The sequence below is a fragment of the Panthera leo genome, chromosome C1 (assembly GCF_018350215.1).
Source record: "Panthera leo isolate Ple1 chromosome C1, P.leo_Ple1_pat1.1, whole genome shotgun sequence".
Taxonomy (NCBI): Eukaryota; Metazoa; Chordata; class Mammalia; order Carnivora; family Felidae; genus Panthera; species Panthera leo.
In genome coordinates, this window is record NC_056686.1 from 48,894,212 (window position 1) to 48,917,683 (window position 23,472).

At 37.4% G+C, this 23,472-nt stretch overlaps 1 long non-coding RNA gene across 1 annotated transcript; it reads right to left on the reverse strand.

Moving 5' to 3' along the window:
- Positions 1-2,024: 2,024 nt before the first annotated feature.
- Positions 2,025-23,234, reverse strand: LOC122228464. The gene is made up of 3 exons (XR_006206607.1): positions 23,020-23,234; positions 2,364-2,490; positions 2,025-2,155 (listed from the first exon to the last, which is right to left on the reverse strand). It is a non-coding gene; the product is annotated as an uncharacterized LOC122228464 (long non-coding RNA).
- Between the last annotated feature and the right edge of the window lie 238 nt (positions 23,235-23,472).

Consider the following 23,472-nt stretch of genomic DNA (forward strand, 5'->3'; position numbering starts at 1 on the left):
TTCATGACCAGTAATTATTTCTATATGACACCAAAAGCACAGATAACAAAAGAAAATTTGGATTCTTGGAAATTATGTGCAACAATGGACACTACCAACAGTGAACAGATAACATATAGAATAGGATCAACTGTTTACAACTAATCTATCCAAGAAGGGATTAATATCCAGAATACATAGAAACCTTAAAAACAACCCAATTTAAAAATGGGCAAAGGAATAGACATTGCTCCAAAGAAAGTGTAGGGATGGCCACTAAGCACATGAAGATAGTCAACATCACTAATCATCAGGACAAAGCAAATCAAAACTTTGATGAAATACCATTTCATACCCATTAGAATGGATACTGTCAAAGAAACTGAAAACAAATGTTGGAAGGATGTGGAGAAATTAGAACCCTAGTGCACTTTCAGTGGGAATGTAAAATGGCACAGCCCCTGTGGAAAAAAATTCAGCATTTTTACTTCTGTGTATATACTCAAAAGAAGTAAAATCAGTGTCTAGGTTTAGATGAGGTCAGGTGGGTGGTGACTTCATGATGGAATTTATGCCCTTATATGAAGAGGAGGAGACAAGACTTTGTCCCTGCACATGTAATAAGGAAAGGTCATGTGAGCTTATAGCATGCAAGGAAGAGGTTCCCAAGCACCTTGATTTCAGACTTTCCCACGTCTAGCACTGTGAAAAATAAACTTCCATTGTTTAAACCACCCAGTTTGTGGTATTTTGTTGCAGCAACCCAAGCTAAGGTACCCATATTCATAGCAGTATTATTCACAATAGCTAAAATGTGGAAGAAACCCAAGTGTCCATTTGACAGAGAAGCAAAATGTGGTATATATGTACAATGAAATATTACTCAGCCTTGAAAAGAAAATTCTGGAATATACTACAATAGGCTAAACCTGGAGGACATAGTGCCAAGTGAAACAAGTCAGTCACAAAAAGACAAACTAGGATTAAATTTTAAGGAGGTACCTAGATTAGTCAAAATCATTGAGACAGAAGGTGGTTTCAGGAGATGGGAGAGGGGGAACTGGGAGTTATTATTTAATGGGTACAGAGCTTCAGTTTTACAAGATGAAAAGCAATCTGGAGATGGAGGGTAGTGATGGTTACACTACAGTATGAATGTACTTAACACTACTGAACTTTGTATTTAATGGTTATGATGGTAAATTTTGTTGGGTTTATTTACCACAATAAAAAATTGAAAAAGAAAACCTATATACTGTACCTTAATGGAATATTACTTTACATCTTCTAGGACTGCCTGATCACCAGTTCCTGATCAGCACTCTTTCCAGTTTGGAGGCATATAGTGTTAATTCTTGGGATTGAATCTGCTCAGCTTCTGTCTTCAGTACTGCTCCTAATGTCTGGGTGCAGGTAAGAAGCCATACCAGTTAGCCTGCTGTGGTGAATCCTCTGTATCGTCCCTTGCCCACCACTTTTTTTTTTTAAGTAGGCTTCACACCCAGTGCAGGGCTTGAACTCACAACCCTGAGATCAAGACCTGAGCTGATATCAAGAGTCACATGTTTAACTGAAGGAGCCACCCAGGCACCCGTCCCACCACCTTTTGATTTGTATTTTCTTCTTCGTATTATTGCTTGCTGCTGACTTATTAGGCATTACGTATTAAACATTCTTATTTAATTTAAAATATTCTTGAATTAAAATCACATTCCTGTTGGCTCCCTTCCTCAGGTGTTTTAAAGTCATGTATATTGTGATTTTTTTTTTTTTTTTAGGTCTTTAGGTAGGCACTTAATAGTAGGAAAACACTTTGTTTAGATTCTTAGGTACAAACTGTGGTTCCTCAAGTATGTGATCTAGGCAAGTCTCTTAACTTCTCTGAATTTTGGTTTTTCATAAGCAATAAAGAAATATCTGTTTTTTTTTTCCACCTGTAAATGAAACTGCTTTGTCGATTCTCAAACATACACATACAGGAATTGTGATAATGATAATATGGTAATGATAATGATGATGAGATGTTTTTCAGTAACAGGGAGGTGAAAAAGCTCAAGGGATAACATCAAATTGCCCCTGACTTATCGACATTTATGGTGTCAATCAAGATGCCCCTCCATGAAAATCCATGGGGTCTCCAGTGTTGAGGGACTTCCTCTCTTCATAGGGGCAAGGCCTAGTAAGACATAATAAACCAGTGAGAAACTCAAGATGCCTGCATTTGCAAAAAGCAAAGCCACAGTTCATTTTCAATTAAATTATTCTCAGTCATATGCAATTACCAAATGCAATTAGGCCATTCATTATAGAGAGAAGAAAAATGCAGCATCACTTCTGTTATTTTTAGTGACGGTGAAGCAAGTGAATGCAAAGCACCGTGTTACCTTTCTCCTAGTTTTTGTTTCTGTGATGAAAAGAAACGTTGCTCTCTTTCAGGCAGATTATATATTCCCAAGTTTCTAGGCTTGGAGTAGAGTTCCATCCATTTTCCATGACAAAGTCTGGAATAGTCTATAAAATATAGAAGGCGATCTTCTTAAAAATTTAAGACTAGGTTTTTTTTTAATAACATGGTTAAATTAAAAAAAACAGTGGTTATAGGTCAACTTTCTAAAATACTATAGGAGATAAAATTATCCACTTAGACTTATGAGACCCAAGACATGAACTCTCTCCTTACTAACTTCAGCAAACTTCAGTTCTCCCATCTATAAAATGGAAATCTAATAGAACCCATCACTTAGGGTTATTGTGAGTATCCACTGTGTTAATATAGCTGAATAAGTTAACAAGAGCATGGTGCCTAATAAGCATCCAGTCAGTGATATTGATGATAATGAGATAGTAATGATGGTGTTTAGGCTTCATTTACTTTTCTACTCATTCATTCTGTGAACATCTTATTGAGTGATTTCATTGTGTCAAGCATGAGGTTAGACCTTGAGCAAGTAATTGAATTATTCATCCTTTTCTCTCAACCTACTACTACATCCAAGGTACATCAGTTCTAATCCTAAATATTTTAAGATTTTATTCCTCCCCTCTTAAATCCCTACCATAAACCCTCATTCTTTGTTTTGTATCTTTCCAATATGTCTTCCATTCTGATAAAAAAGAGACCATAATAAAACTTAGTCTGTCAGTCTCTGACTTCTATTTTCTATTTCTCTAGCTCATCTAGGATAAAGCACAAACTCTTAATATGACATCTATATCTGTTCAGGGTCTAGCTGCTGACTCTCCAGTCTAATTTCTGACCACATTTTCTTATATATACCCTATCCTGTGGGTTCTACTGAAATATTTAAACCTCATTTCCCAATATAGTACTTTTGCCTGGAAAGCCCTTCCTTCAGCACAGTTTTCATACTGACTTTGTCTCCTGTGTGCCCTCTCCAGCACGCTGCTCTGACCTGAGCATGGATCACTTTGTATTGGGTCTATTTACTTTTAAGCATCTCCCACTAGAGTGCAAATCATTTGAAGCCTGATGCAGAGAAGATGACAAAGCTTTGTTGAGTGAATAAGTAAAAAAGTGAACAAAATATAGTCTTTGTCCATGTAGAATTTATAATATAGTATCTAGTGTCTGTGTGCAATGTATTAATGTTATATATGAGTCTACTATATATAGTAGACTTCAAATAGAGAACATATTTTGGAAAAGCTACTATTATACACCTTAATGCTGTATAAATTTATGTCAATTTTATCTCAAACTGGGGAATAAAAGAAAAGCTGGTCTCATTTATGTCACTTTGAGACTAGACTAAAACTAGAAACTCTCTGGTTCATGACCATAGTTTCTGATACTTCTGTCAACCTGGCTTTGAGTCTTTAAATCCCATCTTGTTTCCTCATCTTCCATGGCTGACTTGGGTAGAGCAGTACTTGTATTGAAACAATATGATAAACCTATTACTACTCAAAAGGAAATTGCACTTAAGGCCATAATTGGTAAAATTCTGTTGGAAAGGTATTATTAACAATAACAAAAATACAAATATACTTCTCTATCTCTATGTTATTAAATAATATTAGAAAGCTCCCCTAATATGTAAATACCACTAGCTGATAGATTGATGTGTAATAGAGAAAGGGATGTATAGACATATATGATTGAAGTGATTTTCTTTGACAGATCAGTAACAAGCTTAAAGTAAAATCATAATACGTTAGGTAATTTTGGTAAGATTCTCTGCTCACTGCCTAATCATTCATAAAATTCCTACTAGAATCAATTACTTAATACATTTTTATATCAATTATGCAATTTATATTTTCCAAATGTCTGATAGCTTTTCTAAATATAATCTTTCATAAAAGGAAATTTAAAAAAAAGGAAATTCAAAGTCTCATCAGGTCAACTATGGTGCACATATATATCTAATAATTTTTTTTAATTTGTGTCAGGTTACAACCTATTACAATGTGCTTTAACATCAAAACTCATTTGATTTTCACAGAGGCAGATCCCCTGCCACACCAACTTGGGAAGTCTCAATGGCTAGAATGTAATGTTTTGCTAAACTAGATTATAATAATCCATTCATTTTGCTGTATCAGAGAATATTTTCTATTTATTACATTTTCCTTGTCTATGTCTGAGTTCTTTTTTTTTTTTTTAATCCTAAAGTTTGCTTTTATTTTATATATATACCTATTAGTACAATAATGATTTCAGGAGTAGATTCCAGTGATTCATCCCTTATGTAGAACACCCAGTGCTCATCCCAACAAGTGTCTTCATTAATGCCACTTACCCATTTAGTGTCCAAATTCTTATAGATGCTAGATATTAACCTGGTTTTAAAAATGTCTATTGAACAAGTAGATGTTTGATTCATATTTAACATGACTAGGGTTGTACTGTTTCTCTTTAGCTAAGCCTCTGAATCATCAGCTGTATACCAGCTGCAAAATATATTAACTATGCAAAGGCTTAGTTTCCTCATTCGTAAAATGAGTACATAAATAATATATAAAATATAGCATTGAAAGCAGGACCATGGCCGATAGTAATATCATCCAAAGGATACACTGAGATAACAGCTACATCTGAAAATTACCTGAATACACAGAACAGATCTTCTGCAGCTGATGTGTAGACAGCCACATCAAAAAGGGTAGGAGGGCAAAGACATTGTTGACCTACCTACTACACAGAAACAAACACAGACAAAATGAGGATACAGGAATATGCCCCAAATGAAAGAATAAGGCAAAATCACAGTAAAGGAGCTAAATGAAATAAGTATCAGCAATATGCCTGATAAAGAACTCAAAGGCGTGGTCATAGAGATACTCATCAGAAATACATAAAGAGTAAATGAACTCAGTGAGAACTTCAACAAAGCAATAGAAAATAACAAAAGAACTAGTCAGAACTGAAGACTACAATAACCAAAATGAAAAACAGACTAAAGGGAATCAGTGGATTAGGAGTTGTAGAAGAAAAGATCAGCAATCTTGGAGAAAGGGTAATAAAAAGCAACAAAGCTGAATAGCAAAAAGAACAATAGTAAAATTAAGAACTTTGATACATCAAACATAATAACATTTACATTACAGGGATTCCAGAAATAGAAGAGCAGCAGAAAACGTATTTGAAGAAATTAATGTGGGAAAGGAAAATAGACATCTAGGTCCAGGAAGTCAAGAGAGCCCCAAATAAGATGATACCAAGGAGGTCCACACCAGGATTCATGATAAAGAGTGCATTTTAAATGCAGAAAGATAAAGGGAAACCATTACATACACTGATACCCCAAAAAGCTATCAGCTGCTTTTTCAGCAGAATTTTTTTAGGCCAAATTGGGAATAGCATGATATATTCAAAGTGATGGGAGAACTAACAAACCCACAACCAAGAATACCCTACCTGGCAAGGTTATCATTCAGAACTCAAAGAATTTTGCAGACAAAAGTTAAAGGATTTTTATCACAATTAGACCAGACTTTTAAACAATATTAAAAGGGATTCTTTTTTAATGTTTATTTTTTGGAGGGAGACAAAGTGCAAGCAGGGGAGGGGGCAGAGAGACAGGGAGACACAGAATCTGAAGCAGGCTCCAGGCTCTGAGCTGTCAGCACAGAGCCCAACATGGGCTCGAACTCACCAGCAGTGAGAGATCATGACCTGAGGTGAAGTCAGAGGCTTGACCGAATGAGGCACCCAGGCACCTTAAGGGAATTCTTTAAATACAAAGAGGCTATAACTAGAAGAAAATTATTAAAGGAAAAAATTTCAGAGGTAAAAGCAAACATACAGTAAATGTAGATTAATTACAGTACAGAGATGAAAACACTAAAGTACTAAAATCAGTTATATCTACAAAACTAATACACAAAAGGATGTAAAATATGAGATTATACACAAAAAACAAGGGGGTAAAAATTTAATGCTTTCAGAATGTGTTTGAATTTAAGTGATTAAGATGCCACACACAAACCCAACAGTAATCACGAATCAAAAACCTTTAATAGATCCACAAGAAGTTTAAAAAATACCATTAAAGCCATCAAACCACAAGAGAAGAAAGAAGAAATACAAAGCCAACCAGAAAACAATTAACAAAATGTCCTAAGCATATATGTATCAATAATTACTTTAACTGTAAATGGACTAAATGCTCCAATCAAAAGACACAGGGTAGCAGAATGGATTAAAAAAAAAAGACTCACTTTAGACATAAGACACAAAGTGAAGGGATGGAAAAAGATAGTCTATGCCAATGGAAGTGGGGGGGGGGCAGGTAACAGGTTAGCAATACCTGTATCAGAGAAAAATATGCTTTATTTTTATTTAATTTTTAATTTAATTTTTAATTTTAGAGAGCACGAATGAACACACAAGTGGCAGAGAAAAGAGAGAATATTAAGCAGGCTCCATGCTCAGCATGGAGCCCAATGTGGGGCTCCATCCCACGACCATGGATCATGAACTGAAATCAGGAGTTGGGACATTCAACTGACAGAGCCACCCAGGCACCCCCAGACACAACAAACTTTAAAGCAAAGATTGCAGCGAGAGACAAAGAAGGGTACTTCACATCTAAATGAACTAGAAAAAGAACCACAAACCCCAAAGTTAGTAAAGAAACAAAACAATAAAATAGACTAAAAACAAACAGTAGAAAAGATCAGTGAAACCAACAGCTGGTTCTTTGATAAACCTTTAGCCAGACTCAAAGGACTCAAATCAGAGATGGAGGAGAAATAACTGATACCACAGAAATGGTAGATGGATCATTGTAAAAGGATGTAACAATTGTAAATATTTATGTACCCAACATAAGAACACCTAAATACATAAAATATTAGCAAAAGAAGAAATTGACAGTAATACAATGACCATTAGAGGAATTTAATATCCCACTATCAATAGATCTTCTAGACAGAAAAATCAACAAGGAAACCGTGGCCTTGAATGACACATTAGACCAGATAGACTAACAGATTATATATATATATATATATATATATATATATATATATATACACACACACACACACACATACATACAATATTCCATCAAAACCAGCAAAATACACATCTTTTCAAGTGCACATGTAACATTTTCCAGGATAGATCAAGTTAGGCCATGGAGCAAATCTCAATAAATTTAACAAGATTGAAACCACATCAAGCATCTTTTCCAAGCACCATGGCATGAAACTAAAAATCAATTACAAGAAAGAAAATGGAAAAAACACAAACATGAGGAGGCTAAACCACATGTTCTAAAGGATTTTAGAATACACGGAGACCAAAGAACATTAAAAAAAACAACAGAGGTGCCTTGGTGTCTCAGTTGGTTAAGCGTCCAACTTTGGCTTAGGTCATGATGTCACGGTTCATGAATTTGAGCCCTGCATCTGGCTCTCAGCTATCAGCGTGGAGCCCACTTTGGATCCTCTGTTTCCCTCTCTCTGCCCCTCCCCCTCCCAAAAATAAATATTAAAAAACAAAACAACAATGTTTCACAATCTACAGGACCCAGCAAAAGCAGTGCTTAGAGGGAGAGTTGTAGTGATGCAGACCTATTATAAGAAAAAAGAAAAATCTGTATCAGACCAACCTTACACCTAAATGAACTGGGAAAAGAACAATAAACCCAAAGTTGGTAGAGGAATGAAATAATGAATATTGGAGAAAAAATTAACAAGATAGAAAAGATCAATGAAACCCAGTACTAGTTATTTGAAAAGATAAAATTAATACATCTTTAGCTAGACTTAAAAACAAGAATCAAATCAGAGATGGAAGAATAACTAATACCATAGAAATACAAAGAATTATGAGACCATTATGACAAATTATATGTTAATAAATTGGACAATCTAGAAGAAATGGATAAATTCCTAGAAACTGAATTAGGAAGAATTAAGAGACTGCTTACTACTAACATAATTGTATCATTAATCAAAAAGTTCCCAACAAATACAAGTCCAGGACCAGATGGTTTCACAGGTATATGAATTCTACAAAACATTTAATGAATAGTTAATCCATATTCTTTGCAAACAATTCCCCAAAAATGGAAGAAAAATTTCCAACTTCATTCTACAAGGACATTATTCAGATGTCAAAACCAGACAAAGACACTTCAGAAAAAGGAAGCTACAGGCCAATATGCCTGATGAACATAGAGGCAAAAATTCTCAACAAAATATTAACAAACCAAACTGAACAATACATTAAAAAAATCATTCACCATGATCAAGTGGGATGTATTCCAGGGAATTTAAGTGTGGTTCAATATTCACACATCTATGGTGATACAACACATTAACCAAAAAACAAACAAACAAAAAAAGACAGGGGCTGGGGATAGAAACCATATAACTATCTCAATAGATGCAGAAAAAGCATTTGACAAATACAGTGTTCATTCATGATAAAAACTCAAAGTTTAGAGGGAAACTACTTCAACATAATAAAGGTCATATAACAACAAAACTACACCTAACATCATACTCAATGATTAAAAACTGAAGGTTTACTTCTAACATCAGGAACAAGACAAGTATGTTCTGTGTTTTTTTTTTTTTTTTTTAATGTTTAAAGAGAGAGAGAGACACAGCATGAGCAAGGGAGGGGCAGAGAGAGAGAGGAAGACACAGAATCTGAAGCAGGCTCCGGGTTCTGAGCTGTCAACACAGAGCCCAAAGTGGGGCTTGAACTCACAAACTGAGACCATGACCTGAGCTGAAGTCGGACACTTGACCAAATGACCCTCACAGGTGCCCCAAGTATGTTCTCTTTCACCACTTTTATTCAACATAGTACTCAAAGTCCCAGCTGTAGGAATCAGACAAGAAGAAAGAAAAACATCCAAATTTGTAAGGAAGAAAAACTGTCCCTATTTGCAGGTGACATCATGCTATATATAGAAAATCCTAAAGACTCTACCAAAACACTATTAGAAGTAATAAATGAATTCAGTAAAACTGTAGGATAGAAAATTAGTATATACAGAAATTTGTTTCATTTATATACACTAATAACACAGTAGCTGAAAGATAAATTCAGAAAACAATCCCATTTACAATTGCACCAAAACGAATAAAATACTGGGATAATTTTAACCAAGTAGGTGAAAGACCTATACTCTGAAAACTGTAAGATGCTGATGAAAGAAATTGAGGAAAATGCACATGGAAAGATGTACCATCCACACTGATTGGGAGAATATTATTAAAATGTTCATACCACCCCAGGCCTTTTAGAAAATCAATCCAGGGGTTCCTGGGTGGCTCAGTTGGTTGAGTGCCCAGTTCTTGATTTCAGCTCAGGTCATGACCCCAGGGTCGTGGGATAGAGCTCTGTGTCAGCCTCCAACTGATTGTGGAGACTGCTTAAGATTCTTTCTCTCCTTCTCCCTCCACTCCTCTGCTCATGCTCCTTCTCAAAAACATTTGCAAAAAAGGAAATTCAATGTAATCCCTATCAAAATGCCAGTGCCACTTTTATAGAACCAGAACAAATCTTAAAATTTGTATAGAACTCCCAAAGACCCTAAATAAGGTCTTTCTCAAAAAGCAATTTTGAGAAAGAACAGCGAAGCTGGAGGCATAACCTCCCAGATTTGAAGATACACTACAAAGCTACAGTTATCAAAACAGTATGGTACTGGCACCAAAACAGACACATGGATCAATGGAACAGGATAGAGAGCCTAGAAATAAATTTATACAGTCAATTAATATATGATAAAGGAGGCATGAACATGCAATGAAGAAAGTCTTTTTAACAAATAGTATTGGGAAAACTGGAGAGCTATGTAGAAATGCAACTAGACAACTTTCTTACAGCACGTGCACACACACCTCAAAACCTCAAAATGGGTCAAAGACCTGTATGTGAGACCTGACACCATCAAACTCCTAAAAGAAAACATAGACCGTAATCTCTTAGACACAAGCATTGGCAGCATATTTATGGATATGTTTCCTCAGGCAAGGGAAACAAAAATAAATTATTGGGATTACATCAAAAGTTTTGCCCAGCAAAGGAAATCATCAACAAAACCAGAAGGCAATGCACTGAATGGGAAAAGTATGTGCAACTGATATATCCAAAAAAGGGTTAAAAAAATGTATATTATATATGTATATATTATATATATTATATATAAAATATACATATGTAATATATATATTATAAATACATATGTGTGTGTGTATGTGTGTATATATATATATATATATATATATATATATATATATATATATGAACTTTAAGCCCAATACCAAAAACAACATCCCCAAATAATCTCATTAAAATGGGCAGAGGACCTGAAAAGACATTTTTCCAAAGAAGGCATATAGATGACAAACAGACACACAAAAGATGCCCAACATCACTAATCATTGAGAAAAGGCAAATCAAAACCACAATGTGATATCACCTCACCCCATTCACAACCCATTCACAATCCTTAGCGTAAGAAATACAAGAGGGGCACCTGGGCTGCTCAGTCAGTTAAGTGTCCAACTCTGGCTCAGGTCATGATCTCATGGTTCATGAGTTCTAGCCCTGCATTGGGTTCTTTGCTATCAGTGCAGAGCCTGCTTCAGATTCTCTGTCTCCTCCTCTCTGCCCCTCCTCCACTGGTGCTCTGTCTCTCTCTCTCAAAAATAAACATTAAAAAAAATACAAGAAATAACAAGTGTTGATAAGGAAGTGGAGAAAAGGGGACCCTCATGCACTTTTGTTGGGAATGTAAATTGATGCAACCATTGTAGAAAATAGTATAAACGTTTCTCAAAAAATTAAAAATAGAAATACCATATGATCCAGTAATTTTAGTCAGTATTTACCCAAAGAAAATAAAAACCACTATTTGGAAAAGATATATGTACCCCTATCCTTTGTAGAATTATTAACAATAGCCAAGATATGGAAGCAACCGAAGTTTCCATCAATAGATGAATGGATAAAAGATTACATATATGTGTGTATACATATGTATGTATCTATGTGCACCTATATGTATATATGTGTATACATGTGTATGTTTTGTGTACATATACATGTGTACATATAAATATATACGCAATAGAATATTACCCATAAAGAGGAATGAGATTTTGTCATTTGTGACAACACGGATGGACCCTGAGGATATTATGCTAAGTGAAATAAATCAGACAAAACCAAATACCATGTGACTTCACTTATGTGTGGAATATAAAAATAAAATGAACAAACAAAAAAACAAATAGACCCTTAAGTACACAGAACTGATGGTTGCCAGAGGGGAATGGGATGGGCAAAATCAATGACAGGGATTAAGAGTTACAAGCTTCTAGTTATAAAATAAATTGTGGAGATGAAAAGTACAGCACAAATATAGTTGATATATTATAATCTGACAGATGGTGGGTACCGTAATGTAAAATTATTTAATCAATGTGTTGTATTCCTCAAACTATTATATCAATTATACTTTAAAAATTAAAAAAAAAACATAACATTTAAGTGGTTATGAGATAATCCATGTGAAATTCTGATCACACTAATAAGCAAAATTTTAAAAAGTGAATGAAATGGAAACTATTGTTTTCTTTAAGCAAATAGGTTGGTTCCAATCATTTCAATCATTTTGCTGTTTACTTAGGAAAATGTAAATAAAAATATATTTACATCTCAAAGTTAAAGGTGAGTGGATACTAGGGGACGGTCTAGTGACTCCTCTGCATAGTTTTTTTTTTTAATTTTGTCTTTAAAAGGGCTACTTATTGGGGCACATGGTTGGTTGAGGGTCCTCTTGATTTTGGTTCAGGTCATGATCTCATGATATGTGAGATCAAGCCCTGGGTCAGGCTCTATGCTGACAGCGTGGATCTCTTTGAGATATTCCCTCCCTACCTCCCTCCCTCCCTCAAAATAAACAAAACATTAAAAAAAAAAAATAAAAGGCTTACGTACTGGTCTAAAGATCAATCATCTAAAGGCACAATTAGTCCTTTATTGAGGGGGGTTCCGGAAGATGGCGGCGTAGGAGGACGCGGGGCTCACAGCGCGTCCTGCCGATCACTTAGATTCCACCTACACCTGCCTAAAGAACCCAGAAAACCGCCAGAGGATTAGCAGAAGGGAGTCTCCGGAGTCAAGCGCAGACCAGAGGCCCACGGAAGAGGGTAGGAAGGGTGGCGAGGCGGTGCGCGCTCCACGGACTGGCGGGAGGGAGCCGGGGCGGAGGGGCGGCTCTCCGGCCAAGCAGAGCCCCCGAGTCTGGCTGGCAAAAGCGGAGGGGCCTGACAGACTGTGTTCCGACAGCAAGCGCTACTTAGCCTCTGGGAGGTCATAAGTTAACAGCTCTGCTCAGAAAGCGGGAAGGCTGGAGGACAAAGGGAGGGAGAGCTGCTGAGCCCCCGGACGGCAGAGCTCAGCTTGGCGGGGAACAAAGGCGCCAGCGCCATCTCCCCCGCCCATCCCCCAGCCAAAATCCCAAAGGGAACCAGTTCCTGCCAGGGAACTTGCTCGCTCCGCGCAAACACCCAACTCTGTGCTTCTGCGGAGCCAAACCTCCGGCAGCGGATCTGACTCCCTCCCGCTGCCACAGGGCTCCTCCTGAAGTGGATCACCTAAGGAGAAGCGAGCTAAGCCTGCCCCTCCAGCCCGCGTGCACCTTGCCTACCCACCCCAGCTAATACGCCAGATCCCCAGCAACACAAGCCTGGCAGTGTGCAAGTAGCCCAGACGGGACACGCCACCCCACAGTGAATCCCGCCCCTAGGAGAGGGGAAGAGAAGGCACACACCAGTCTGACTGTGGCCCCAGCAGTGGGCTGGGGGCAGACATCGGGTTGGACTGCGGCCCCGCCCACTAACTCCAGTTATACACCACAGCATAGGGGAAGTGCACTGCAGGTCCTCACCACGCCAGGGACTCTCCAAAATGACCAAACGGAAGAATTCCCCTCAGAAGAATCTCCAGGAAATAACAACAGCTAATGAACTGATCAAAAAGGATTTAAATAATATAACAGAAAGTGAATTTAGAATAATAGTCATAAAATTAATCGCTGGGCTTGAAAACAGTATACAGGACAGCAGAGAATCTCTTGCCACAAAGATCGAGGGACTAAGGAACAGTCACGAGGAGTTGAAAAACGCTTTAAACGAATTGCAAAACAAAATGGAATCCACGATGGCTCGGCTTGAAGAGGCAGAGGAGAGAATAGGTGAACTAGAAGATAAAGTTATGGAGAAAGAGGAAGCTGAAAGAAAGAGAGATAAAAAAATCCAGGAGTATGAGGGGAAAATTAGAGAACTAAGTGATACACTAAAAAAAAATAATATACGCATAATTGGTATCCCAGAGGAGGAAGAGAGAGGGAAAGGTGCTGAAGGGGTACTTGAACAAATTATAGCTGAGAACTTCCCTGAACTGGGGAAGGAAAAAGGCATTGAAATCCAAGAGGCACAGAGAACTCCCTTCAGACGTAACTTGAATCGATCTTCTGCACGACATATCATAGTGAAACTGGCAAAATACAAGGATAAAGAGAAAATTCTGAAAGCAGCAAGGGATAAACGTGCCCTCACATATAAAGGGAGACCTATAAGACTCGTGACTGATCTCTCCTTTGAAACTTGGCAGGCCAGAAAGGCTTGGCACGATATCTACAGTGTGCTAAACAGAAAAAATATGCAGCCGAGAATCCTTTATCCAGCAAGTCTGTCATTTAGAATAGAAGGAGAGATAAAGGTCTTCCCAAACAAACAAAAACTGAAGGAATTTGTCACCACGAAACCAGCCCTACAAGAGATCCTAAGGGGGATCCTGTGAGACAAAGTACCAGAGACATCACTACAAGCATAAAACATACAGACATCACAATGACTCTAAACCCATATCTTTCTATAATAACACTGAATGTAAATGGATTAAATGCGCCAACTAAAAGACATAGGGTATCAGAATGGATAAAAAAACAAGACCCATCTATTTGCTGTCTACAAGAGACTCATTTTAGATCTGAGGACACCTTTAGATTGAGAGTGAGGGGATGGAGAACTATTTATCATGCTCCTGGAAGCCAAAAGAAAGCTGGAGTAGCCATACTTATATCAGACAAACTAGACTTTAAATTAAAGGCTGTAACAAGAGATGAAGAAGGGCATTATATAATAATCACAGGGTCTATCCACCAGGAAGAGCTAACTATTATAAATGTCTATGCGCCAAATACCCGAGCCCCCAGATATATAAAACAATTACTCATAAACATAAGCAACCTTATTGATAAGAATGTGGTCATTGCAGGGGACTTTAACACCCCACTTACAGAAATGGATAGATCATCTAGACACACAGTCAATAAAGAAACAAGGGCCCTGAATGATACATTGGATCAGATGGACTTGACAGATATATTTAGAACTCTGCATCCCAAAGCAACAGAATATACTTTCTTCTCGAGTGCACATGGAACATTCTCCAAGATAGATCATATACTGGGTCACAAAACAGCCCTTCATAAGTTTACAAGAATTGAAATTATACCATGCATACTTTCAGACCACAATGCTATGAAGCTTGAAATCAACCACAGGAAAAAGTCTGGAAAACCTCCAAAAGCATGGAGGTTAAAGAACACCCTACTAACGAATGAGTGGGTCAACCAGGCAATTAGAGAAGAAATTAAAACATATATGGAAACAAACGAAAATGAAAATACAACAATCCAAACGCTTTGGGATGCAGCGAAGGCAGTCCTGAGAGGAAAATACATTGCAATCCAGGCCTATCTCAAGAAACAAGAAAAATCCCAAATACAAAATCTAACAGCACACCTAAAGGAAATAGAAGCAGAACAGCAAAGGCAGCCTAAACCCAGCAGAAGAAGAGAAATAATAAAGATCAGAGCAGAAATAAACAATATAGAATCTAAAAAAACTGTAGAGCAGATCAACGAAACCAAGAGTTGGTTTTTTGAAAAAATAAACAAAATTGACAAACCTCTAGCCAGGCTTCTCAAAAAGAAAAGGGAGATGACCCAAATAGATAAAATCATGAATGAAAATGGAATGATTACAACCAATCCCTCAGAGATACAAACAATTATCAGGGAATACTATGAAAAATTATATGCCAGCAAATTGGACAACCTGGAAGAAATGGACAAATTCCTAAACACCCACACTCTTCCAAAACTCAATCAGGAGGAAATAGAAAGCTTGAACAGACCCATAACCAGCGAAGAAATTGAATCGGTTATCAAAAATCTCCCAACAAATAAGAGTCCAGGACCAGATGGTTTCCCAGGGGAGTTCTACCAGACATTTAAAGCAGAGATAATACCTATCCTTCTCAAGCTATTCCAAGAAATAGAAAGGGAAGGAAAACTTCCAGACTCATTCTATGAAGCCAGTATTACTTTGATTCCTAAACCAGACAGAGACCCAGTAAAAAAAGAGAACTACAGGCCAATATCCCTGATGAATATGGATGCAAAAATTCTTAATAAGATACTAGCAAATCGAATTCAACAGCATATAAAAAGAATTATTCACCATGATCAAGTGGGATTCATTCCTGGGATGCAGGGCTGGTTCAACATTCGCAAATCGATCAACGTGATACATCACATTAACAAAAAAAAAGAGAAGAACCATATGATCCTGTCAATCGATGCAGAAAAGGCCTTTGACAAAATCCAGCACCCTTTCTTAATAAAAACCCTTGAGAAAGTCGGGATAGAAGGAACATACTTAAAGATCATAAAGGCCATTTATGAAAAGCCCACAGCTAACATCATCCTCAACGGGGAAAAACTGAGAGCTTTTTCCCTGAGATCAGGAACACGACAGGGATGCCCACTGTCACTGCTGCTGTTTAATATAGTGCTGGAAGTTCTAGCATCAGCAATCAGACAACAAAAGGAAATCAAAGGCATCAAAATTGGCAAAGATGAAGTCAAGCTTTCGCTTTTTGCAGATGACATGATATTATACATGGAAAATCCGATAGACTCCACCAAAAGTCTGCTAGAACTGATACATGAATTCAGCAAAGTTGCAGGATACAAAATCAACGTGCAGAAATCAGTTGCATTCTTATACACTAACAATGAAGCAACAGAAAGACAAATGAAGAAACTGATCCCATTCACAATTGCACCAAGAAGCATAAAATACCTAGGAATAAATCTAACCAAAGATGTAAAAGATCTGTATGCTGAAAACTATAGAAAGCTTATGCAGGTAATTGAAGAAGATATAAAGAAATGGAAAGACATTCCCTGCTCATGGATTGGAAGAATAAATATTGTCAAAATGTCAATACTACCCAAAGCTATCTACACATTCAATGCAATCCCAATCAAAATTGCACCAGCATTCTTCTCGAAACTAGAACAAGCAATCCTAAAATTCATATGGAACCACAAAAGGCCCCGAATAGCCAAAGTAATTTTGAAGAAGAAGACCAAAGCAGGAGGCATCACAATCCCAGACTTTAGCCTCTACTACAAAGCTGTCATCATCAAGACAGCATGGTATTGGCATAAAAACAGACACATAGACCAATGGAATAGAATAGAAACCCCAGAACTAGACCCACAAACGTATGGCCAACTCATCTTTGACAAAGCAGGAAAGAACATCCAATGGAAAAAAGACAGTCTCTTTAACAAATGGTGCTGGGAGAACTGGATAGCAACATGCAGAAGGTTGAAACTAGACCACTTTCTCACACCATTCACAAAAATAAACTCAAAATGGATAAAGGACCTGAATGTGAGACAGGAAACCATCAAAACCTTAGAGGAGAAAGCAGGAAAAGACCTCTCTGACCTTAGCCGTAGCAATCTCTTACTCGGCACATCCCCAAAGGCAAGGGAATTAAAAGCAAAAGTGAATTACTGGGACCTTATGAAGATAAAAAGCTTCTGCACAGCAAAGGAAACAACCAACAAAACTAAAAGGCAACCAACAGAATGGGAAAAGATATTTGCAAATGACACATCGGACAAAGGGCTAGTATCCAAAATCTATAAAGAGCTCATCAAACTCCACACCCGAAAAACAAATAACCCAGTGAAGAAATGGGCAGAAAACATGAATAGACACTTCTCTAAAGAAGACATCCGGATGGCCAACAGGCACATGAAAAGATGTTCAACGTCGCTCCTTATCAGGGAAATACAAATCAAAACCACACTCAGATACCACCTCACGCCAGTCAGAGTGGCCAAAATGAAGAAATCAGGAGACTATAGATGCTGGAGAGGATGTGGAGAAACAGGAACCCTCTTGCACTGTTGGTGGGAATGCAAATTGGTGCAGCCGCTCTGGAAAGCAGTGTGGAGGTTCCTCAGAAAATTAAAAATAGACCTACCCTATGACCCAGCAATAGCACTGCTAGGAATGTATCCAAGGGTTACAGGAGTACTGATGCATAGGGGCACCTGTACCCCAATGTTTATAGCGGTACTCTCAACAATAGCCAAATTATGGAAAGAGCCTAAATGTCCATCAACTGATGAATGGATAAAGAAATTGTGGTTTATATACACAATGGAATACTACGTGGCAATGAGAAAAAATGAAATATGGCCTTTTGTAGCAACATGGATGGAACTGGAGAGTGTGATGCTAAGTGAAATAAGCCATACAGAGAAAGACAGATACCATATGGTTTCACTCTTATGTGGATCCTGAGAAACATAACAGAAACCCATGGGGGAGGGGAAGGAAAAAAAAAAAAAAGAGGTTAGAGTGGGAGAGAGCCAAAGCATAAGAGACTGTTAAAAACTGAGAACAAACTGAGGGTTGATGGGGGGTGGGAGGGAGGGCAGGGTGGGAGGGAGGGCAGGGTGGGTGATGGGTATTGAGGAGGGCACCTTTTGGGATGAGCACTGGGTGTTGTATGGAAACCAATTTGACAGTAAATTTCATATATTAAAAAATAAAAAAAATAAATAAATAAAAAAAAAAATGAGGGGGAAGCAGGGAACAATAAAAATAAAACCAAAAAAAAAAAAAAATAAAAAAAAAATAAAGGCACAATTAGAGGTGGAAAGATCCAAAGGCAATTAGGTGGGTTGTAGAGTGGCTCTCAGGAGGAAAAATGAGTTAACACTGCCGTTTGTGTTTATGTACAGTTTGTCAACCAAAATCTCTATGGCTACATGTACAGAGTGTTTACTGAGGGTCATAAGTGCTGAACAACATGGAATTTGGGTCAGAGTAACTTGGGTACAAATCTAATTTGGTTATACCATATTACCTGTTTGATCTTTTTTTCACTTTTAAATTTTATTTAAATCCAAGTTGGTTAACATTTAGTGTAATAATGATTTCAGGAGTAGAATTTAGTGAGTCATCACTTCCATATAACCCAGTGCTCATCCCAACAAGTGCCCTCCTTAATGCCCATCACTCATTTAGTCCATCCTCCCACCCACCTCACCTCTAGCAATCCTCTGTTTGTTCTCTATATGTAAGAGTCTCTTATGGTTTTTCTCTCCCTCTGTGTTTATCTTATTTTTCCTCCCCTTCCGCTATGTTCTTTTTGATTTAAATCAAGATACTTTCCTCATCTAAAAAAGGGAGATAACACTGTTCAATTTCATGAAGATTCATTTGATATACATTAAAATATATATGGTCTCCTGCACATAGAGGCTGACTTGATAGGATTAGTTTAAGGGAAGAAACTACTATCTCCTTTCATTCACACACATCAAATTGCCTTTAGCTTCCAATAATCTGGCTCATAGCAACTCAGTTTTATACCTGGTCCCACACCTCTACTGTATACCTGTGTGCTATAAAAAAGGAAACCAAACCACATACACACAACGAAATGGGCAAAGACGGGAACTTCCTAGTCAGATATATGTGTGTTCAAATCCTGGCACCACATTACCTGCCTCAGATTACTAAGAAATTGGTTTCACTTGGCTAACTCTTAGATTCATTATCTCTTAATGGGACTTAATGTGAGCCTATTTTCTAGTGTTGTTGGGAAATTTGGAAATAATCCTTGTGAAGAACCTGGAATAAAGCGGACACTAACAGCTATCTCTGATCTTCTTACTTGGTCTATTCCACCTATGATAGATTGATTTATATATAAATAGCAAAATAGTATATGTGTCAGTGGCAAAATAGATCTTAAAGTCAACTCAGGAGTGGAGAGCAGCTTGGACTGGTTGGTGAAGACATGCAAAGCAGGACAGGGTTTGGACTTAAAGCAGGGTGCAGGATGGATCAAGTCAGTCAGTGCAACATGTAGGATAGCCTGGAGCTTTGATGATACATTAAAACAGCTGTAAAAGTGGGTTTTTTTTTTTCTGTTTTAAAAAACATCAACCGGAATTATTTAGCCAGATAGTGTTTGCATTAACCAAAAAGCAGCCCTGCCTGCATAGCTACTATTGGTTGAATTAGATGCAATCTAACTATCAAGTCTTGGTTCATTATGTGGGACAGATATTATATAAAAAGTGTATAGATTTTTATGAATAAATACTGTATTCTGCAGATGTGGATGTCTTGTTTGTAGATTATTAATTCATACATACATCAAACAAGTATTTCTAGGGTGTCTGTGTTAAACTCTAAAATGAGTTCTGAGGGCCCCAAGATAAAGAAGATGGAGTCCTTGTCATGAAGGATCCCAAAGTCATGTCAGAGTGTCAGACTTATTTTTTATTTTTTTATAAAAAGACTTAAAAAAAATTTTTTTAACGTTTATTTATTTTTGAAGGAGAGACAGAGTGCAAGCAGGGGAGGGGCAGAGAGAGAGGGAGACACAGAACCTGAAGCAGCCTCCAGGCTGTGAGCTGTCAGCACAGAGCCCAAAGTGGGGCTCGAACTTTTGAACCATGAGATCATGACCTGAGCCTGTCAGACGCTTAACTGATTGAGCCACACATTTACCTTGAGTGTCAGGTTTATAAACATACAATTGTAATACAAAAAGGTGGGGGCAATGATGAGACATGTCCAGGTATTTTGGCAGTATAATGTAATTCCTGATTCAATTCTTGGTGGGTTGTAAAAAATTTCAAAACTAAATCTTGAGTCAGAAGATAGTAAAGAGTTAGGGAAGCCAAACAGAGAGAAAAGGCATTCCCGGCAGAGAGGACACTGTGAGCAAAATCACAGTGGCATATAATATGTGTGTGTGGAAAATGTTTGTTGTTGTGAGAACATAAATATAAGGAGTAAAGAGTGATAGGTACAGGAATCGTTCCAGCAGGCAATCTCAGAGGGCTTTACAGACTGGGTAAAGGATCTTGGAAACTAGATTCTAAAAATACAGCTTTTTAGGGGTGCCTGGGTGGCTCAGTCAGTTAAGTGTCTGACTTCAACTCAATCATGATCTCACGGTCCATGAGCTGGAGCCCCGCATCAGGCTGTGTGCTGACAGCTCAGAGCCTGGAGCCTGCTTTGGATTCTGTCTCCCTCTCTCTCTGTTCCTCCCCTGCTCACACTGTCTCTTCTTCAAAAATAAACTTAAAATTTTTTTTAATAAAATAAAAATACAGCTTTTTGGTGGGTTTTGCACTTTAGAAAGATTATTTGGTGATGGTTATGTGAAAAGTGCATTTGAGGAAGAATACAGCAGTGGTTATTTTATTGGTGCAGAATGAGAGAGATAAGAGAGTGAACGCTGGCAGTCAAAGTAGGAATGCATCAGAAGATTCTAATTCAAAGGAGATTTAGACAATATAATCTGGAGGAATATAGTGATTTATTAAATGTTAGGATTGAGCAAAAGACAGGAGTGTGCACATCTCTGTTTCTAGCTTTAGTGCCCAATCGCTTATGTAATTACTTATTCTAGATCTACTCTATCATAAACTTCATAATAGCAGGAACTAGATATGCTCATCCCTTGCTATTTACAGCATTTCACAATTCCTAGCATGTATGGATGCTCAGTGTTTGTTAAGTTAGTGAATAATATACAATGCAGGATGATGAGATGGTTTAAAGAGAGGAAAATGATGAAACTCATATTGGGAGGGTTGCTCATACAGGATTGCAAATTCCTATGAAATATGCAGATGGAGATAATAGCAGGTGTGCATGTATGTGGTCAACAGGGAGGAGCAGGTCAGAATTAATTAATTAAAATTCTCCAATAAGTAGATACCTTTTATATAGGTAGATCTGTTCTTTACTGATGATCACTGAAATCAGAACGCAATTCCTCATTGGTCAAGTGAATTTTCTTTTCCCCCACCTAATTGATTTCTAGACAGAAATACTCCTTTAGTACATTGACTAGAAGAGATTTTCAACTATACTGCTTAGATTCCTGCTCTATGAAAAACTATACAATCTGGGAAATAAATCTCGGTTTCAGAGGTTTGGACATGAATTTTAATTTACCTCAGGAAAGTTCTAAGTTAGTCCTGAAAGGGATAAAAAAACAAAAAAAAAAATTCTTTGCATAGGTAGGGAAAAACAGGGCAAAAAGCAAAATAAATGCATTTGGAAACTGACCAAGACTGATGATTTCATGTTAAATGTTAATTTGAGTTGTACTCAGGAAAAGCTGTAAGTAGGGGTATTGGAATCTACAGCAAACTTGACATAAAATACTCAACCACATTGCCACCACATTCTCAATTTAAGACAATGAGGCTACAGAATCAAATACAAGCAAAGTCTAAGGTCATCATCAAAGAAGTTTCATCTACAGTGCTAACTCCACTTTGCTAGCAGTAGCTGTATTGATTAGTGATGTCTGCCATGGGCATGGGAGAGCGATTGATAGTACTTGGGTCACGTATTTGCCATTGCTGATGTAGAGAAAAACAATATAAATATAGATAGAATCAAATCAATCACTGAACCTCAGGAAGGACCTTATAAACCATTTGATGGTGGGATTCATTTCACAACATGCATGTCAGATGGACATCCCATAGAGTCCTCTGAAAATAAAGGTGTTTCTCTTAAAAAGCTGATTTCACATTTGAACAACTATCATTAGAAAATTCTTCTTTAAACTAAGGGGAAAGTAGACTTATTTTAACCTTTGTCTATTGTCTCAAGTTGTTTTGATGGTACAGAAAAAGCTTAATCTTTAGGGTGAAATAATATCCATAGAATATGCTCAGAAGTAATTATCTGACTTTTCTCTTTCAAAACATAGGAAATCATTACGTAATCAAAATGTTGATTTAGTAATCAGGCACCATAGAATTTTATCTCCTGCTATCCATTTGGACAATGTCTAGACTGCCCCTTTAAGAGATATATATTTAAGGCAATCCTGGGGTGTCCTTGCATGTTCATTTAAGGGATTTTTACCAATCTACATTTATTGAGACCTACTGTCTGCTTAGTATTAGGTTTGGTTTTTTTTCAAGGTGAGTATCTAGGTGTACCTGCCTTCATGAAGCTTTTCATATACCCTGCAATGGTTTCACCTTCTCTTCCCTTATCTGGAGCATTTCTAATTGATTAGAAATTAGTTACCAACAGTATGTTCCTGAATTTTAAGACCTAAGGAAGTTGTCCTCAGAAAAGACCCTGAAGAGTTGTCTTAATCTCACTTACAGTCAATGAGTTGATCCAGGTGTAGAGTTGTGTTCTTTTCTTCTCATTCTCCTTTGATCCCCAAAAGGAATCCATAAGGCTCTCCATGTCACAGTGCCCGGTGCTCTTGACAAGGTGACAACCATAGGTATTTCCTTATTAAAAGGAAGTCACATTTTATATTGCATGTTCCAATTCTTTCCTGACCATGCCTTATTGGTCCAGGGGTGGCCATCTAACCTAAAGAAAGACAATTGATAGGTTAAACCATAGCTTATAATATACACTGGTACAAAAGCTCTGTCCAATAGAGAGTGATGATTTCATAGACCAAATAGATCCCTTTGAGGACATGAACTGTAGATATGAGGTGATGGTTGTTTAGTTGATTCTGGTAGAAGAAAAGGGAATACATCATGAAGAGTAGACCCAGGAGAAGAACTGAGTTACACTGGTGACAGAGAGCCTTAATGT